The following is a 21,036-nucleotide window of genomic DNA, read 5'->3' on the forward strand; positions in this document are numbered from 1 at the left end:
CTCTCCTCTAGGACGGGGGTGGGTGGGCAAGGAAGCTGTGCCAGTTGCGCCTTTAACCCACTGCAAATTCCCCTGCCCATGGTGGGGTCTCAGCTAGCACGCAGGGCTGGCTCTGCTGGGGCAGGGAGTGGGGAGCCTGTCCTTCCTATCTGCTCCCAGGCTGTCAAAACAAATCAGGTAATGCCCCCACTATGAGCACCTACTTCTTACTGGACTTCAGTTACAGTGTGAACACATACAGGAAAAATGCCTTATGCCTGGGGCATGTGCAGCTAACTGAGAGGGTACTCTCTTAATATGCGTATTTATTTTCCTTCAAAGTAGATCTAAACAGTGATTTTTCCACCCTGAACAAATATCAGCTTGCTGACACAGAAAAGTAAAGAAAAAGAAAGATCCCTCTCTAGGGAAAATTAAAAATAAAGGCTTAAAGGTTGTGTGTAACTAGGCAATCATGAAGCTGAAGTGGTCATCGGATGTTTCACCTTTGTTCTGAAAATGAGCATGTGTATGGCTTTCACTCCTCTGTTCTGTTTCCCAAGCCCAGACAAAACTGTTTGGCAGCTCTCTGCCTGTTTAAGCCAAGATGGATGCTACAGAAGACAGCCTGGGCCAGTGCCTGTGAGTCCCAGCACCCTCTGTGTGGCTGTTTGTCATAAGGATTTAGCAGGGCTTGACTTCAGCTTTGCTGGTTTTTTCGGCTATGAGAGACAGCCAGGCAGACATCTCTAGCCACCCTCTTTTGCACAGGCAGGGAGAAAAAACAGATTCAAAAAGCGCAATTTCACAGATCTGGAACACAACCTCAGCAGCAGCATTGACAGTTTTTTCCTAAGGAACTACAGTTTAAAATCCTTGGTTGTCCCTCCTATGTTAAAAAAATACAATCAGAAGGAAGGTTTCTCAGTGGTTTATAAAGGAGGATGGTAAAGGGGAAGGAAGGTCTGTGACTTATGCTAGACTCAAGCCTGAACAGCTTAGCATCTGCCAAGAAAGATTAGGGCCCAGGCACGTGGCACTGGTTGAAGTGGGTCTATGCAGGAAGAATCTGAGTTGTAGAAAAGTGGCCAAAATGCCTTTTTCTCTTCAAAACACACATCTGTCCAGGAACAAAAATTTCTTCTTCCTAGCCATGCACCAGGCAAATGTTTTTCATGATTCAGTTAGTCTGATGCTTTCTGTTCAGGTTGCTTGATGTAGTGCTACCAAGCACTGTGAAGGCTTCCTCAGCAGAGCTGGCAGATAGCAGCAGGATCCCATGCTGTTGAAAGGAAGTCTTCTAAGGGCAACTGAAAAATTAGTGAGATCTTTGGTAAATCCCCTCAGATGGCCCAGAGCTCTGTGCAAAATTCCTCCTCCATGAGGTCAAGGGAAGACTTGGGTTCTGGAGATCATGATTCAGAAGCCTTCCTCACCTGGTGCTTGGGCCTACAACCCGTTTGTGGCTGGTCCCTACTTTTCAATTTCCTCGTCCAGCTGGTCCAGCCAGGAGAGTGCCCCTGAGCTCAATCAGTGGATTTGCACACATGCCGTAAAGCCTATGGAGGCAATAGAAAAAGCTGCTCCCAACGTAGGGGAGATGCTCTTTGCTCTTCACAACACGGTATTAAAAACTGCCTGGCCCAGGAGTCTCTTGGAAAGCAGTGTGATCCAGGTAACTCTTGTGCCTGGTGAGACATCGCTGCAAGGCGCCAACTGGCCCCAGCATGCATCCCGCAGTTGCTGTACAGGAAGGGTGTGCACTTGTTTGGGGTGAAAGGAGTTCCACCAGGAAATGCTGGCGCTTCTGAGAAATGTCTCAGGATATTTATTGCCTGTGGAACAAATGCCAGGCTTGGATGAACAGCACCCCATCTGACCGAGCCAAACTGAATAGCCTCCCTCCTCTTTGGCAGCGGGGACTAAGTCAACCCTGCTGAAACTTGAAACACCTTTGTACAATTTGCATATTTCTATGATGCTTGAACAGTGACCATATACTGCTGTCATTATTCACTAGGAAGGTACCTAGCGGGACTATAAAACAGGAATAAGGTGGACATGTAATACACTACAAAGATAAAGAGGAAAGTAAACATTATTGTAATATATTACAAGTCTCTTCACGTGTCATTCCATAAGATCGGTAATCTAGATGATTCAAAAGAACAGCATTTCTCTGAGAGCTTTGTTGTTCAAATCAGGGAACTAAAAACAACTCTTCTCCCCAGTTTCCTGTCCTCCAGTATAATAAAAATAGTGGTATATTTCACGTTTAGTAACAATTTTACACATATGGCAGGTGAGGCATACAGGGCATGGATTGACCTAACATAAATTTCTACACTTTTTGAAGCAGTCCATTACATAAAAAAATCAGAATATTCCCTCTGGTAGTGATGGACCAGCTCAAAAAACTCTCATGTATTGCACTTTTTACTTTCCTGCTTCTTTTTTCTTCCTTCTTTGCAATGATTGTGTACTCTTTGTTTACCTGGCCTACGCTTTTCCCTTACAACACCCAGTCAATCCTTCATTCCTCTGACTTTCCAAAAGCTTGTGGAGGTTAAAGGGATCATGTGAAGGTGTTTAAATTATGCCTGGGGCAGGCATGCACAAATTTAAGCATAATTGGGTATTTGTGGCCTGCCTGGAGAACCCTTTCTCCTGATGAGTAGTGCTTTAGTGAGTAGTCCCACTGACTTAAAATGGGATGACTCAAGTAAGCAATGTGCATTGCAGTTAAGAGATTGAACAAAGGTGGAAAACAAAAAGGTGTACGGAAATTCTTCTTTGCTGAGTGTGTGCACCCGGTTCCTGAACAGCATGAGCAGCCAGTGCATGTGTTCACAGGTCCCTCTGTGACAACACATCCTGCCCGGATTGAGTCTATGCTGAGAATGAGGAAAAACGTCTCTCATTACCTTGCAGTGCCTATTGGTCAACATCTGCATTTTTAAATAGGATTTTTGGAAGGGGAGGAGGGAGAAACTGCATCACAAAGCTGGACAGAGAAACAGGGTCCCTAAGAAATCACACTCCACGACATTGCTTTGCTGGGTGGCAGTGGTGATGTGTTACAGCTGGGAACTCCTTTCTGCTGAGAGGAATTTGGTTTGAAGACTCAAAAGCCTGTTCACCATTGCAATCATGTTGATGGAGGGCAGGCTCCAGCTCTTCATCTGAGCACAGCTGTTGCTGCCAGCCAGGATGTTGCCCCCTTTCTACTCAAACTAGAGAACACAAATGAAATACTCCATCACCTGCATTGTCTGTGTCCTCACTTTGTTTTGGGAAAAGAGAGAAAGCAAAACAGGTGTCAGGTGATGCTTTGTTTTGGATATGGATAGCAAGCAGAGTTCACAAGCAAAGTGATGCTGATAAGCTCTAAAGTAAGCACAAGCATCTTTTAGGCCCACAGGGGAGACCAAAGCTAGTTTAATGCCTAACCTGCTGGTGGGATTTTTGTTACTACTATGTAACAGATAAATTTGGCACTACACTGCCCTTATGGTAATGGAGGCATTAATTTAGCCTGTTACTCTTGGCTGTTCCAATACAAAGCAGGATGGATGTTTGGAGTTAGCAAATCCCAGGCAAGGGCCATTCCTCTTTAAAAAGCCTATTTCTGTGGGCAGAAAGTGCCCTAGGAGAGGGAAGCTGTGCAGCCGCACCAGCACCCCATTGTCAGTTCGAAGACAGCTCTGTAGTGTGCTGTTTAGGATCCTGCAGCACGGCCGCTGATAGAGCTGTGCCTGCACCCTGCTGCCCATCCAGCAGCGCTCTCGAGAGGAAAAGGGGGCCTTGTCAGCTCTGCAAGAGGAAGAGGAAGCAGCCCCCTCCTCCTCCTCCTCCATGTGCGGGTGTGAGAGGTCTGGCTAGTCTCCCTTCTGGCATGAGCGAGATTGTGCAACCTGTGCGTCCTCTCCTCTCGATGGGAGCACAAGCACACCCTTGTGCACCAGGCAAAGCAGCTTCCCTGCCCATCATCTATCGCAAGCAGCCTGCTGATGTGCTACACCCGGGTGGCCTTCCTGACTGTGTAGCGATGCTGATATAAGCATGGGGGGAAGGTGAGGGACCGACGGTCAAAATGCGTAGGGGCAGACTTTCAGCGGGTGCAACTCAGCGCAGCCCGTTGGCTTCGGTGAAGCTTCACTGACTTACACCAGCTGAAAACCTGTTCTCTGCTTTTGCCAGGGTTAATGTACTTTCCTTTCTCAGGACAGGGACAGAGCGGTCTAATGGTAATTATTGCTATGCAGGAAGTTCAAGTTAATCTCTGTTTTCGCATGAGTATAAATGCCAAGGCTTGCATACATACATTTCAGAAACAAAGGGAAATTACACACTGAACCGATGGCATTTCATTAGCATTTTCATTATCTTTGGGCCCAGAGGGCTCAGTGGAAACAGAGTCTTCTGCACAAGGAACTTTACCCACGGCTTTGTAAGGTCTTTTTTTATTGGGTCTTGAAAACCTCCAAGGATAGAAAAGGCTCAGCCTCTCTGGGCATCCTGTTACACTGCCTGGTTGTCATCATGGGGAAGAAGTGTGTCTTTATCTCCAGCATGAACCTCTCTAGCTTCAGCTTATTCCCGTTGTTGCTCCCGTTCCCACCAGGCACTGCCAGGGTGCTGTCAGGTGCCCCGAAGCTGTCTCTGCTCTAGGCTGAACCAGCCCCTCCTCGCAGGACAGTGCTTCAGTCCCACCAACCCAGTGGCCTCCTGAAGCCCCTCTGGTTTGTCATTGTCTTTCCTCTCTGGGGCCCCAAACAGGATGTAGTGCCTGGATGAGGCCTGATGGGCCCTGAGCTGAGGGGTTCACCCCTCTACCCCATACAAATCCATCTGCCCTGTAGAACCTACAAACCAAAAAAAAAAAAAAAAGACAAGCTGGATCACAGCAAAAACAAGGACACAGAGAACATGGCTTGCCTAAACTTAACTTGTTTAGCTGAGACCAGAAGACCATCTAGCCCACTATCCTGCCCCTGAGACTAGCCAACAGCCCGTAGTGGTGGAAGAGTGTAAGGACATGGGAGGTATGCAAACGGGGATTTTTAGGAATGATTTCCCGGCTTCTAAGAACTTGAGTCTCATGGGTGATGAGTTTAGATTTAATAGCTCCTGAATCACTTTTTGTCCATTAATTTATCAGATTGTTTTTGAACTCCATGTAAACCTTTACCATCCTCAATGTCCTGTAGTAAGGAGTTCCGCAATGTAATTAGCTACCTGTTGTGTGAAAAAGTACTCCTTTTCATTTTAAAATAATAGGGGTTGTGTTTGAAACTACTGCTTTCTGGTTTTACTGATGCTCCTTACTTCAATAATTCCCTAATCACCTTCTCTGTTCCACTTACATGGAGCGCATGGGACTCCACCACATCCACCAGACTGCATGCCTTCAACCATCTGTCTTGTTCTTCTCTGTACTTTGCCCAGAGCAGATGTAGGGACAAGGACTGCACAGGTTTTTAAAAAATGTGGCTGCAAACCAAGTTTGGCAGAGAGATTCTCTGTTTTCTTCTCTTCTCCATTCCCAAAAGTTCCTAGCATGGAGTTAGCTGTTTTGGTGGAGTACTAGCCCTTCTGTGTGCAGAGCTATCTATTTGAAACTCAGGATCTCATCCTGAGTGGGGATAATCCATTGAAACCCTGTCCCTACACTGGTAAAGGTCAGGGAGAGTTTTCCTCTGTCATATTCCAACCCCTTTACCTCCACTCCAGTGTCCTGTTTGCTAAGCTAAGCTGGCTTCCAAGAATACTCCATTGGGGTAGTCCACTTCTGCTCTCATGTCCTTTCAGTCTTGCCTAACATGCTCCAAACTTTGCTCCTCGTTGTCCATGGCACAGTGATAGCACAACAAAGACTATGCCCCAATAAAACACTTTTTTGTTTTTCTATTGGACTGTTTTATGGCATCTCTAAATGCCCTTCTTTCTGCAGCCCTACTGATTGTTTTGGGCCTCATATTTACCCCAAACACCCATACTTCAGCTTTTGGAGTAACTTCCTTCAGCACATCCAGCCCCAAGAAAGGCAAGAGGCATTGAAGGGCTGTGGGAGAGAGACTGCACAAAGAACAGGAAAGAGTGGGTGAGCCATCCTCGCTGTGCCTACAGTCATCCATAGCCTGCATTATGGTGGCAGTCAACCTCCACGGGCAGTGTTTCAGAGAGAGTAAAATGGCTATAGCACGAGCTGTGAGTCCATACATTGGCATTGCCGTTACACTGGGGTGTAATGTCACATGGTGCCATACCAGGGCAGAATCTGGCCCTCTGGGCACTACTGGGAGTTTAGTACCAGCGGGGTCAAATTGGTGCTGTCTTGAACCAATGTCCATGAAAAGGGAAGAAAATCTGTTTTCACTGTTTCACCTATCCCAGAGAGCACTAACTTTTCTGAAAGTGACATGTCATTAGTCCAGCAAAGTATAAAACCCCCACTCCAGCTTTTTTTCTTCCTATCAATGACTTTTTCTGTGGCTGGTGCAATGCCCTTAATAATACTCTCTCACTGATCTCTGTGAGCAATAGATCTGGCCCTTTAGAGTTAAACTGGTGTGGCCAACCTTCCTCAAAAAGATTGTGGCCTGTGTCATATTATGTTATGTGTAGGGCTACTTGGTGGGGCACCCTGTCTGCGGAGCCTGGCAAAAAGGCCAGAGCAGGTCAAGTGCGTCCTGGATCCCATCTCAGAATGGGACCACCTGACTTCACCAGCAACACAGCCTGAAAGGGACAAACAGACATCATCTTGTGTCCTGAGTAAAGATCTCAGATAAGATGGTGCTCTACAGATTGCTGGAACAACATTTTGAAGATCTGGCATCTTCATGTTCTGCCACAGCTTTGATGTGCTTTCCTGAAGAAATTGCTTCATTGCATCATGCTTGAGTTTCCACCTCTGTTCAATAGGGAGTCATTATAGGGACTCCCTAAAAGCTAGGACTTATTCCAGTTAAACCAAGGGAATGGTGCTGCTGACAATCTTTTCAAGAACTGATGACATTTCTTGGAGGCGAACATTGTTATTTGCTTGGTGGTTACCGGAAGGTATTCATGGATGTTAGAGCTAATAGTAATTAATTGACCATGTAAAACCACCAATGACTGAAGAAGCTGACTCAGATCCCACCTCTTTGTTTAAACTTGTCTGTAAATTCTTCACATTTTCGTTTGGTAAGAACAAAGATAAACTGCTTTAAATGTAACCACAACCTGTAAACATAACATGCAACGTCTGAAGGATGGGTCAGATTTTCTGTTTGGTGAGTGGGTGCAGCTTCCAGACTGAGGTTGAGAGGCTGGCTCAGCAGTTTCCAAGCCGTGAGCATTTCCCCTCTGAAAGAGAAAGGGGGTTTTCTGCAGAATGAGGAAGAGCAAAACAGCTGTCTTAAGGCCAAGGAAGCAAGCTGGCAAACCAGAAAAAATGGACATGCAAAGGTGGACATTTGCTGGAGGAATATTCAGGCTCTTAAAGGGCACAGGGGAAGCTGGGCAAAAGAGAGGTTTCACCATGGCCTTCAGTCCAAAATGCAGACTATTAAAGGTTTTGAAAATATCACCCTAAACGAATGAAAGACAATAAACACATGGGAGTAGGAAAGCTCTCCCTCTCCTGAGCAAATTTTGCATTTGTACAGAGGTACACTGGAGCCACAGGAGACTGAATGCTCCTCCCCAAACACTTCAGACACCAAGAGATGCTGAACCCCCACTCCCAGCACCTTTTAACAACGCAAAAATGCAAATATGTCTGACCTAATCACATGCCACCAGACAGGCACAGACAAACACTGGTGTTAGATAGAGGGCATCTGTGTGCTCTTTGCTGGTAAAGTAGTGACTCCGAGGTGTTGGCACTTTTATCCTTTGTCAACATCCTCATTGCATCCACCCCATTCAGATCCTCAGACAGCTCGGGCTGCGGTATGTGGGGTCAGCCTGGGTGCTAGGGCACTCACTTTGCTGCCCCAAGGGAAGTCACAGCACAGAGTTTCTTTCTCTGCATCACATTTCAGCCTGCCAAAGCCATTAGCTTAGCTGAGAAACTATGATAAGTTCGGAAAAATGCCATTTCAAAACTAGGCCTGTCTTCCCCAGTTGTTCACAGGGAACAGCATTTGCATTTGATTGCTTTGCTGATCCTTAACTATTTTAATTTTACTACAGCAACTCTTGCTAGCTAATTATTCTCTTCAAACTAGTTCAGCTTATCCTCTAGCTCTCAGCACTTTACTTGGGGCAGTCACTCACTTATTTTTGCCAGAACACTGCGATCAGTATCAACATGACTTATTATTTTCTTGAGGTGTCCCTGACCATCAGACACTTCATCAGATTCTTTAATATCTTTTGCATCCTGTTGCTGTAGACAAGTCATGCACCTGCTGGACCATATGCCATTGCAGACTGCAATTCAACCCACGCACACAAGAGATTTCTTTATCCGTTACTTTGCACTTTGTTAAATGGTATCTGTCTGTACAGAAAGGCTCTAGTGAGGTTTCAGGCCAGGGCCAGCCCAAGGTGTTTCAGAAGCACAGGCAAAACCTGATTTTTTTCTTGCCATTAACTCCGAAGGACTCCAGTTCTACTTCCAGAAGTTGAAAGGAGCACATAGCGAAACCAGCAGGGCAGCGTGGCACGCTGAGTGCTGTTCATCCTGCACCCAGCAAAATGGGAGGTCTGAGGCAGCACAGTGGCACCAGCCAGCCTAGCTTTTCGGGACTCCAGCACAGAGTGGAGAAGTGCTGAGGCTATTGTCCCTTTCCTGCCCATTTTCTTGCCTGTTCCCTGCCTTTGTCTCATGTTCTATTTCTTGCTCATATTTATGGAATGACACTACAAAGCCTTGCTGTAATCACCTGACATTTGCATGAATTTTTGTTATACTGTTGGGTTTTTTTCCTTTATTTTAGCTGTCACAAGTCAGCCTGTTGAGGAGTTGTTCCATAGGTTTATTAGGCAATCCAGCAAAATATCCAGCTTTCCATCACGCTCCCAGAGCGTTGCATTCACAGCAATATTTTCTTTTCCAATTTCCTTGCAGTATGGGCTGAGAGTAGAATGCCTCTGGTTTGTGTTGTTGCATACATGACCCTGCATCACTGACAACCATACAGCTGAGTTTAGTGTTTACAAGTAAGTCAATTGTCTTCTTGAATTTCTTTACCCTGTGTTCAGTCTCTGTGATGTGGCATTAAGTTCATTTTGGATACATGTTGTTTCACTGCCTGCTAACAGGATATTGACAAGATTGCAATATTGGCAATAACAGCATATTGGCAATATTGAAAGAGAAGACTTCTGTTACTTGCCGTAGCTTGAAAGAAGGCAACTGCAGGTCTTGTTTTGGTAAGTCTTAACGTACCGTATTGGAAGCGTGCTTTCCCCAGGGACTTACTTGTTCAGTCTCACAAGGTCCTTTGGAGTTGGTTTTTTTTGGTCAGTGTCCCTGGGCAACTGATACCTTCTGAAGAAACTTGACAAAAATGTCTTCTCTTTGTTTTCTCTGTGCAATATGTTGTTACCACTAGTGCTGTTGTACAACCACTTGATGTGAACACATCAAGTAGATGTGTTGATGTGGTGCTTAGGGACATGGTTTAGTGGGCATGGTGGTGTTGGGTTGACGGTTGGACTCGATGATCTTAGAGGTCTTTTCCAACCTGAATGATTCTATGATTCTAATGATTCTATGATCGGTTACTAGTGCACCCGAGAATATTTCATGGCACTTTTGACCCCTCCCAGGTTTCACTGACAGATTCTTACCAAAGCATCATGATTTGGTCGACTGTATTCTCTTTGCTTTTGCTGTAGACTTTTTCTCTGGATACCATGCAATTAAAATGACAGATGAAAGGAATGCTAATAGGAGGCTGACTGTCAGTTACTTGATGAGGAATGATATCTGGCAAAAGAAGGAATAGTTAATACCACTTCACAGAGAATAGAGGTCGGTATGCACTGGAGACAGTGGCCACTGTCAGTCCCATTATTAGGTTCAGACCCTGGTTTTGGTTATAAATGTTACCTTCCCATCTCGGAACATAAACTTTGTGATTTAGGTGACTAGCCACATAGCTGAGATGGTGACTCTAGATTACCAAGTTCTCCACAGCAGCTGTGGTGAGTAGTTCAGGAGCAAACTACAGGATTAAATAGGTTTGCATAATGGGCCAGCATAGAGCTACACATAGCAGTCAAATTATCAAACAGCACTTTCATATTCTCCCTTATAACTAACATATCTGCAGTCTTTCTGTGGGTTAGTCATGAACAGACAAAGGTCTGAGCTTGTGGAATAGCACATTCATTGTCGATTTTAACTCATGAATAAGCTTGCAGGAGGAATTGCCATTAAAATACATTCTTTCTCTGCTTGGTGAGGTGATCCCACAACTTTCAGTGCTTTACTAGCAAGCTGTATAGGACTAGTACATTTAGGGTAATAGGATTCCTGTCTTGGCTCACTTTTGGACGTTTTATGGGTCAATTAAAACTACTTGAAAGAATTTAGTGACACAGGCACCACACATTTTATTCCCTGACAACTGAGTTCCACATTGTTTTCCTAGGGGTAGGATTAATGAAGGTTTTTAAAAAACTTTGCCCCAAACGGAAGTACCCAGATCCCAGTTATTTGTATTTTTAAGCACTGAAACTTGGCAGCCAGGGCACAGCTTGTAGGAATTTTTCAGTGATCCAAAAGAACCCTAAATATACATGTATTTAGGTCTTCAAGTGTGCTAAAGTACTGTGTTTACTGGGATCTGTGTGGCCCCACAGCATCTCCTGAATTGTATTTTGTGCGTGTGTGTGTGTGTGCTCGCGCGTGTGTGCGTGTGTGTATGACCTGAGGATCTGGAGAGAGTTCTGTCTAAAGAGTATTTCACAAAAAGTTTTATCCACAGAGGAAGTCACACCAGCCTGATTACATCAGAGCACTTAGAGTGCTGAGGGTCTCCAGCTTGACTCCCTATTCGGACATCCTTTAAAAAGGGAGGAATTAGTCAGCAAACAGCAAAGCTATTTGCTATCTATATGTTTTAAACTAGGGCTCATCTGGAAATAGTCATGATGTGTTAGGGCCAAATTTTCAGGCATGCAAATCACTATTTCCATGGACTTTAAAGGAGCCATGCTAATTTTCCACCCTCAGGGATCCGACCTCTGGATTTTTCTTCAACTTTCACACTATGTTCACTACCTTCCTTACCACGCCTTTTGCCAAACAAAGTTATATTTAGCCCTTTGTCTGATATTTTATGCTGAATTCAATTTTCCCACCACCACCAAGCAACCCATAATACCTTCATTCATGATTTTACAAAACCATGAAAAGAAAAATTAAGATCTTTTTAAAATGTGGTTTTAACTTCCCCTTGGCAATCTTTTAATAGCTGTATAGCTTGGTAATTGCTGATGCCCCAAAATGAGGAAGTAGGAGACAGTGACCATGGGGGTCTGGTCACCCTAACTGTGGCAGAAGGATAGGACAACAGGACTTCACACCATGTCTCTACACTTGTGGAAAAAATGGAAAGTAATTAGTCTGGAAAGAAGGAACAAGTTCCTATAAACAGCTCTGAACCAGTGCTCACTTACAGATCACTGAAGTCACCACTTGCTTTTAGAAATACGATGAAGCCCCGTGCTAACCTGAAACCTTAGGCACTTGTTAAATTGCATGCAAAGCAAAAGAACACAGAACTGGTCATACTGGGTCAAACTAAAGTCCCATCCAGCTTAATATCCATTTTCTAACAATGGCCAGGAGTGGGCTCCTAAAGCAGATTACAAGAACTGGGCATGTAGAGAGCAATTTTCCAGATCTATGCTCCCAGCTCCTGTCTGTCAGCCAGGTACCCTGTTCTTAGGATAACTACAGAGCACCCAGGTGTATTTGGGGTGCATTTTTCTTCCCCAGTGGTTGGCAGGGCTCAAAACAGACAAATATACAGGTTTTGCTCTGGCCTGTCTGCAGGTAACACCCCACCTCCATCCCACCCACCAGTGCACTGCGTTTAACGCAATTTCAAAACATTATTTTTTGAGGCTTGAAATAACTGGATTTCCCTGGGCTTTAATTTACCACTTGACTAGTTTCCTATTTAACCTTTCGCTTCAATCCTTATTTCACAGCATGAAATGATACCCCTGCACACCATATTTCTCTTTGTGAGGCAAGCCTACCAAAATTATCTTCTGCTTGGATGTGATGGGAAGTGCATGCAACTTTCTGAAACAACTCAGTGAAAACAACGTATTACTCATAGAAAATTCTCAGTGAAGGTTGCAGCTGAGAAACTTTGATAGGAGGAATGGCATATCAGACACATTTTACCCGAAGTTTCACTTATTAGAAAGGAAAGGGCATGAAAACTTTCTAAAAGAACAATCTTTCCCAAACCCCATTTCTGAAAGGTACCTAAGTCTGTGCCTCGCTTTAAGCAAAGGAGTTGCCATAGAAATACTACTGTGCTTAATATGATGCCTACTAAATCAGGTATTTAACTAGGGACACTGTAATTAATTACACGAGTTTTTACAGCCTGAGCTAAACAGTCAAGACTTGCTAGCTACAGATATATATTTCTTACACAGATAAGGCACAGCAGGGAATCTTACCACTGGTCCAGGCTTTAATTAGACACATCTTAATTATTGTGCTGGATGAAAGACCTTAAAACAAAGCTGGAGTGACTGTACATCCTCTCTAACACTGTATTTATTCGCTTTTGCTTGGGATTTAAATAAGAAGAGTTATGGAGAAGACAAAGCCCACACAGGGAGACTCCTCTCCCCACATGCAATATATTTTTGTTTACTGCTGCTCATCTAACTGATTTTCATGGGCAGCAAAAGCTCCAGTTGAACCACAGCAGTTCTGAATTAGCTGTGGACGTGTGTGTGTGTGTGTGTACATACACATGTGGGGAGGTACGTGCATGGCGGAAGTCTCATCCTTCATTTTGTATATTAATGACACAATGGGTCCAAACAATTTCTGCATTTAACAGCAGGCCATTTAGCTGAGCTCTCAGTGAAATCCACACAAAAAAAGTACATCTACATGTCTGGTCTATGGGGCTAGACCTGTTGGCATGCTCAGACAAGAGAGAACACCCTCAGTGGTCCAGTCACAGTTGTCCCACCACGTACTGGGCCAGAGACAAAGAAAACATGGTAGTGATCAGAGCGCTTATGTGAAAGAAAGGGTTGTCTCAGTTACACTTCCTGCTCTCCTAAGTATTTCACCAGTCCAAAATTTTTGGCCGAGGTGCCTCAGAGCCTGGCTAACTCCTGAGAGAGGTGCACTTGCATCTCTTCAGACAGATGAAGGAACTGAGCTCAGGTTTCTCCCTCCTGGGGAGAGGACATTTTCCAACACTGGGCTGTTAGCACAGGTGGGAGCGAGGGAGTCTGTCCTTGTTGCAATTGTGTTCAAATAGCATCTCCTTTTTTTCTGGTGTTTTTGTTTCACTTTGGGGCTGTGAATGCACTTCCCTGCAGCATGGAGGTGAAAGCCTCCTAAACTTCAATGAGACATCTTGTTTTATTGTTAACACTTAAGTAGTTTCTTGCTTAGCAGACATGGCAGTTGTGAACCCCAACATTGGGCATTGAACACTCCTCAGGCTCTGAATGTGGAGCCTGTGTGCCTAATTCAGGATGCTGTTTTGATGGTCAGATCATTCATTAAGAGTTTGGAGCTACAAAGCTGAGAGCTGCTGGGTCTAAACCCCTCTCAGTTCTAACTCCTTTTCCCCTTCTGTAAAGAAAGAGGCTAGTAGCTTTGCCACACAGCCGCAGGGGTACTTTGAAGATGAGACATCTTGGACATTGCATGCCATTGAGATAATCTCATGAAGAAGGCTGTAACAACCTTGGGTGGCAGTGCAGGCAAAACACACTCCAGCGTGTTTGTGCTGCGCTGATTGACTCCAAAGGGGAGCTGTTTTCTTCACAGAGCCTGTGGAATGGAAGGCAGCATGAAGTGGAGCTCTTGGGGACCCATCAGACTAGCCAAGTGATTTAGTCAGGGACACTGCGATAACAACGCACCTTGGTTAATTGCACCCCACCAGGATCATCATGTTTGCTCCTGCAGTAGGGCAGGGATGCAGGCTGGTGCCTGTGCTCTCTGTCAGTCAGCTTACTGCAGGACAGGCCAGCTTGTTGTTGCAGAGGAGGCGGGTCACAGGGAAGCAGAGAGGCCACAACTCCACCGCTCTCATGGTGGAGAAGACCACACAAGATATAGACAGACCTGTGCGGCTCGATGGCTCAGAGGCAGAAATAGCTTTACCAAACCCACCAGGCAGAGCACATTTTGAGACTGCTGACCATGTGGGTACAGGCTTGGAAGTGGTCGTGACCAACATCCCTCCTGGGATGTGTCACCACAGAGGTAAGGAATGTGTGCTGGCTGTGATGGGGTGGAGATTAACCATGGATTTATGCCCAGAGTGTGCCAGTCTAATTTGGAAGGCTTGTTGGTCCCTTGTGAGTGCACCAGGACGATGGGGATTATCATGCTTGGCCACTAAAGTCTTGCCCCAAACCAGATATGCATTTAATGTGAATTTGTTAAACCACATTAAAGCTCTGTTTTGGCATTTTTAATCAAAGGTGCTTTTAATGTGATTAGACTTCATTACCTTACCAAGTTGTGGTGGTTTAATTGGTCTGAACTTAATTTCAGAATTTTTTAGTCCTGAATGAGAATATCCACCCAGAAATTGAGTGAAGTTTCAATATACACTTAAAAAATTAATTTGGATTCATTTCCATGAGAGCACAATGTGTGGACTGAACACTGGTCAGTGGAGTCACACCAGCGAAGTGAGAGAGCTGTCAGTACTGCCGGCACTGGAGGAGTTTGGATTCAAACAGGGGCTGCCAAAATTATTCCTCTTAATAGATTTTCCCCTTCCATGCCTTTTCACTTAGTTTATTTTCAGAGGCCGTATCCTTGGTTATAACTAGTGATGTTTTTCAGGAGTGTAGTAGCCTGTAGAAATTTTGGCCTGATATGTTTTTGAGGAAGATAAAGCTTATGCCCACTAATTACACAAAAATATTTTTTCACTCATCCCACACCGAACAGCATCAATGTCTTGCACATTAATGGGGCTAGCAGTTGTGACTAGCTCTGAAACAGTAAATGTTAAAGTATTCATTTCTCTTGTTGTGACAGTTTCCTGAACTTTCACAAATTGAGTCCATAAAAATTGTTGGTAAATTGGAGGCTATCAGGTCTTGTTTGTAGCAACATATATACAGACACATGTACAAACAACTCTGAAATGTGCCATTTCCTGAAAAGAGACGTTAATGGGACGTCATCACCTGTCACGATTGCTGCGGTTGCCAAAGACGTTGGTCTGTCAGCTCGACCTTTAAACCACTGTCAGGATACTTTTGTGTAATCAAGATTTGCATCTTCAAAATGTCAGTAGAACAAAAGCTACTGTTGTCCTGACTCAGCTGAGTAGATGTCAAAGACTTGGTGCCTAGCTGCTGACAAAATTTCAAGTCCAATTTAAGATAAGAATGTGTTTTATTCACAGTTATGGTTAGGACACATCTTTACCATGTAATTCTACTTATGCTGATGTTTCTTACTCTTTTCTTGCCACCAATGGAGTGGCAACAAGCAGTTTTGATATTTATGCAGATTGTCTTCCCACTTGTCTTCATGGGTTTTAAAGGAACACCAAATGGAGAAAAAGATAAACTGGCAGTCCTCAATTTAAAAGAAGACTGAAAATAGGGTTAAACCATGAACTTTATTAATTCGGGAACTGTTTTTGTTAAATGAGTACATTTTCTGTAAGGAGGAAAAAAAAAGGTCTTAAAACACTTTATACTCTATTGGTAAGGCATTGGAGTCTCAAAGTAGTTGTAATTAAGCCCCTTTTGTACGGCCAGTGTATTTGTAAAAATTAACATATAAGCAAAAGAAAATCAGATTGTTGAAGTTTTATTCAACTGTTTGTTACTCTGGAGCACTCTTTATTTATTTTTGTTTACTGATCTGTCTCTTTTGCCCTGCACTGCATTTTGCAGAGATGTTTATATGAGTGAAAAATTAGACTTAGCAGTGTTCTGCATTCACTTCACGTGATGTAAATAATTGCACAAAGTGCAGAGGTCCAGACTAGCCAGACTACCAACAGCTAGATGAGTTTGGCATAGGCAGAGCTTAATTTTTATACTGAAGAAGTTGACATGGAGAGAGCAAGGAGATGAATGAGTAAAAGCTCCATACAGTCTCTACCTGTGTGTTGGTGACAAGAGGGCAGCTCTCCTCTACCTGTCCTACAATGAAGCGATGCACACGGAAGTTTGACTTCTGTTCCCCAAATAGCTGTGTAATTTTTATGAGATTGTACAACATGTCTGAGCTATGGTTCCCACTCCACTGCAGTGATGTAAATGGTTGCATCCCTCTGTTTCAAGAAGTCCAAGGTGGGCTTTGGATGTGGGAACTGATAAAGTGCTTTGAGACCAGTAGATTGGACTGTGCTGTAGCAGCTCAAAAGATTGTTGTATGTTGTGCATTTTCTGACCAGTGTCGGACAAGCCCACTCTCTACCACAGTACTGCAACTGAAGGGGGGAAACAGCTGTTTTAACATGGTGTTAAGTCAGCTGCTACCCACTCCACTGAAGTCTCACAGCTGGCGACAGCAAAGGAGGAGAGACAGTCTTACATGTTACAAGCGATACCTGCTTCTTTCTCATCAGTGTATACAGGAGTAAATTGCACCCTTCTGCTGCAGATCTATGACACATTGTCTAAAATGAATAATAGACTTCCTTCTGGGAATAATAGGCTTATTTCTGGGGCGGATTTCTGGTACGTTTTCCCAAGCAACTTCCCATTTCTGACAGAGAAGGCGCCAGGGAGTCAGGAATCCGACGTTTCATTTTTAGACTTTCATTTTGAATGCATCCTCGGGCTCCTGGGGTCTTCTCACAGTATTGCACCCTCAAAAAGCAAGAGCCTTTGGTGGGGGTCTGTCCTGTGTCCTGCCCACGGCACCTCGGTGCTGATAACTCCCTGGAATGACCGTCTAATATTGATGAACACGGCGTGAAGGTAGTGTTTACCTTGAGCATTTAGATTTTGCAGAGTACAGAAAACCAGGTAATATCGAGATTATTTAAAAGTACACTTTGTTACCCAACACAGTCCCTTACATTTTGCCGGAGTAGGCTCCCTCCTTGCTGAGTAGTGACCCCTTAAGGAAAGACCGAGCTACTGCCGCCAGTAATACCTCCCCATCGCCAGCTGTTCTTCCGTGAAATCTGCTTTGTCTCCCCGCCCTGCCTGGGGCTTATTCCCTCATTTTCGGTTCGGCAGATTTGAGAAAAGATGTCATAACGCCGTGTATCTAAAAATCCAAAATGTTGCTCAAATGCATCATGCAGCACGCATCTTCTGCGTCAAGAATTGTAACTTTCTGTGTCAAGAATTGTACCCATGTCTTTTTTTTCCCCCCATGGTTTGATTTGTTCACTGATGCTGTATTGCCAGGCCACTTAGGAAGTCTATTTTTTCTGCCTTATTGCTTTGCAGCCGATGTTGTTCACTCCTCTTATTTTACCATAGAGACAGAATTTACATGAGCATTGGGTTTTTTTCTGTTTGTTTCCAAGTCCAAATGCTGAAAACCCAGTATCACTGGTTAACCAGTGCTTTCTTCAACAGCTTCTTGCTCCAGGAGAGTATCTTGAAAAAACTGAACCCAAAATTTGAGCCCTAAAGCTTTCAGCCACAGATGACAAGGAACTCAGTATATGTTGGGTTTGGAGTGTTTCATCTTTTTCAGGCCTGACTCAGGAAGATTTTTTGAATGTTTTCAATCAAACAATACTGAAAAACAATTCTACAGCATCTTTTGTGCATGGTGATCATTGTAAATGTTTTTGCAGCCTAAGGGACACGCAGAATAGTCTCTTCAAGAAAAGGAGGAATCTCTAAGAGCTGCTAAGTAGCAATCCTAGTTTTAGGCACTGATCCTATCTGGTTTTCCACGTTGCATGACCTTTCCAAGCATACCGGGAAAACCTTCCATTGTGAGATTTCAAGCAGTTTGTGCAGATCTTTTCTGTAATTTCTCAGAGTATTGCATTTCCCACCTAATGGTGTAAGTGCATCTCCTACAGATAATGGTTATCTGCACCAGCAGGGAATACGGCTCAGGTTAGCTGAGCAACTATATAGACAGATTCTTGAAGTTTTCCGCATGATGGTGGAGTTCGGTTTGGTGTATTTACACTGTTACCAGTTACTTTAAAGCTGTCTCGGGTACGGCTGTATCGGGTGCAGTTTCATCTATGAACTGCAGCAAGGCTTTACCTGACCAAGTCTCGGTTGTGAGAGCTGGTGGCTCCGGCACCAGCCCCGTGAGAGGATACGAAAGTAGGAACGGACCCACACTGAGAATATGGACTGTAAGTGCGACCTCCCCGGGGGCAGGATCCCCTTGCAAAGCACCAGGTGCGGGAGTGCACGCTAGCCTTGCAAATCCCCCTTCCCTTGAGCATCCGCCACCGCCGGGGGGAGCGGCACGGCCGGTAACCCCGCAGGAAGCCGCAGCTTAAGCAGGTGCGTAAGTGGGAGCACGCAAGCACCCTGAGGAGCCGCCGCAGCCGCACCCGCCTCTCGCTTTCTCCCACCCCCGACCCCGTGCCGGGCCCAGGCGCGGCCCCCGGGAGAGGCCCCGCGCCTCTCCCCCGCGGCGTGACCGCAGGCCGTCCGGCGGCGGAGCCACCCGCGCCCGCGACGGGCCGCGGGCTTTGCCGACCGGCGGGGCGGCACCGGGCTGCAACACCCGCCCCGCCGTCCTGCCCTGCCCTGCCCCGCCCCGCCCCGCCGGGGCCGCGGTGCCTGCGCCCTCCCCGGGGCTGGGGCCGGGGCCGGGGCCGGAGCCGCCCCACACCCTGGGGCCGTGCAGGCTCCTCCCGAGAGCAAGCGTGCGGTGCCCGGGGCGGGCATTAGCAAGGCGTGTGCCGAGGGGGTGTGTATGTGGGCCGGAGTTTATTATTATTATTATTAGGAAAGAAAGGGAAAAGAAAAAAAAAAAAAGGGGTGGAGGAGGAGGGAGGGGGGTGAAGGGAAAAAAAAAAAAGGCCCGGAGAGGAGTTTCCAAAAACTTCCAAGGAACTCGCTGCTCCAAGTCTCAGGCGGCGTCGGCGGGCAAGAGCGATGCTGGAGCCTCGGGCGCTCCGGGAGCCGACAGCGGCGGCGGCAGCGGAGGGGGCGGCCGCGGGGATGGCGGCGGCGGCGGGGAGCGCGGTGGCGGCCGGAGCCGGGATGGCCGAAAAGAAAAAAGACGGCAACGGCAGGAAGGGGAGGAAAGGCAAAGGGCCCGGCAAGAAACCCGCTCCCCCGGAGGAGGGCGAGGCGCCCGGGTCCGCCACAGGTAAGCCCGTCGGCAGGTGCGGGGGCCGCCCCGCGCGGACCCACCGCGCTCTTCCCGCACCCGCGGGGCCGCACGCAGCGGGCGCATCCCCGGCGTCCGCCGCCGCCTGCCCGGCCCGGCCCGGCCCGGCCCGGCGGGGCTGCGCGCCCCGCGGCGGCGGCTACTCGCCGAGCTGCCCCGGTCCCGCGGAGCGGCGGAGGCGGCGGCGCTGCCAGGAGCCCCTCGGCTGTCCGACCGCGGGCCGGTCTGCCGGCCTCCCTCCCACCGGCCCCGAAACCCGGAGCGGCTCTCAGCCATCTGTTGCTTTTTTCTTCTCTTTTTTTCCTTTTTTTTCCCCCCTTCTTTTTTTTTGAGGGCGTGGGGCTATTTCTCCTATTACAAAACACGTTTTCTGTCCCTTCCTTTCCCCAGAAATCACTTAGCTGAGTTGAACAGACAACAAACTTTCGTGTGGGGCATTTTGTCTAAACTTGCAGCTATTTACTCAGGGATGATCAGAGAGGACCTTTTGCTCGCTTAGCAGCACGTGTTGTTTCTCTTATGCCTCCCCAGTCTTAAGCGCAATTAAGCGCAAGGATTCGTGCCAGTGATACCCTCGCCCTTTGTAGGTGTCCACAGAGGCAGGACTCTCTGGATCGACCCAAAAGTAGGGTTGCAGCTGACCGTGCTGCCTTACTCGCCGTAGTTATTTATTTCTATCAGCCAGACGCCCCAATGAAGATCAAGACTCCTAGTGCTGTACAATCACATAGGAGCACATGATGCTTTTCCTAGAGAGCTTGTGTAATGCCACCTAGTTTACCAGAAAGCCTAGAGGTACATACAGATGCACTTAGCCTTTTGCAACAGCAATGTGTAACTGGAGTTATTGGTTAGTTTACCTATTTCTTTGAATCCTTTGTTGTTTGTGGGAAATTGTTTTAAAAGAAGCATATGAAAAGCAGAGTTGGTTGCCTGATTTGGGCTCTTTTTTTATTTTGCGTTTTTTTTTCTCCCCTTTAAACAGCCAAATAAACAGAAAGCCCAGAAGGGTAAAACTTTCTAAATATACCTAGATTAATTTTGCTTAGTGCATCATGGCCAACATGATGCCACTCTAGACTTTAATCATCAGCCCTCAGGGAGGATGTGTGTGATTCAGCAGCAGCAGGTATCCCTTTGGGCTAATAATCTTTACAAACTAGCACTGCCCAATGCATCCTCTTCTTCTGTATGTCTCTTGGAGACACAGCTCACCCAGCTTCTGCTCAGCAGTGGGTGTAAATGAGTTTCAGGTACAGCAGGGGAGATGTCCCTTGTTACGCCAAGCTAGGGATAAACTCTCCTTTTGACCTTCTTTCTCTCTCTCTCACTCTATTGGGTTTTTATAACGCTGCTTGCCGTTACACTATGGGAGCATTGTGAGCATCTCCTGCTAAAACTAACTGCTTCTTGGAACATTAAAACCTCTGGCAAACTTACCCATGACAGCTGGGCTGTTTGAAGTGTTTGGGGTTTTTTTGTTTGTTTTTGTGGTGGACATAGAAAACAGGAGGACAGTGACATGTTGGAGGATTTGTGACAGGAAAGCTCTGTCAAGGAAGCGTAAAGGAGACACACAT

The 21,036-nt window shown here is 46.0% G+C and overlaps 1 protein-coding gene across 8 annotated transcripts in view; it reads left to right on the plus strand.

Annotated features, from left to right (window-relative positions):
* Positions 1 to 21,036, plus strand: part of NRG1 (neuregulin 1) — a 522,383-nt gene that overhangs the window by 316,543 nt on the left and 184,804 nt on the right. The window contains exon 1 of one of the 8 annotated variants that reach the window (XM_076361770.1): positions 9,117 to 9,135. The exons of 6 other annotated variants lie outside the window; for them this stretch is intronic. The gene's annotated coding sequence lies outside the window, so the exon portion shown is untranslated. Of the gene's footprint in view, positions 1 to 9,116; positions 9,136 to 19,378; positions 19,436 to 21,036 lie in introns of those variants that run through there. One more of the 8 variants, XM_076361767.1, reaches the window with a different exon arrangement.

The sequence above is a fragment of the Aptenodytes patagonicus genome, chromosome Z, assembly GCF_965638725.1.
Source record: "Aptenodytes patagonicus chromosome Z, bAptPat1.pri.cur, whole genome shotgun sequence".
Classification (NCBI taxonomy): domain Eukaryota; kingdom Metazoa; phylum Chordata; class Aves; order Sphenisciformes; family Spheniscidae; genus Aptenodytes; species Aptenodytes patagonicus.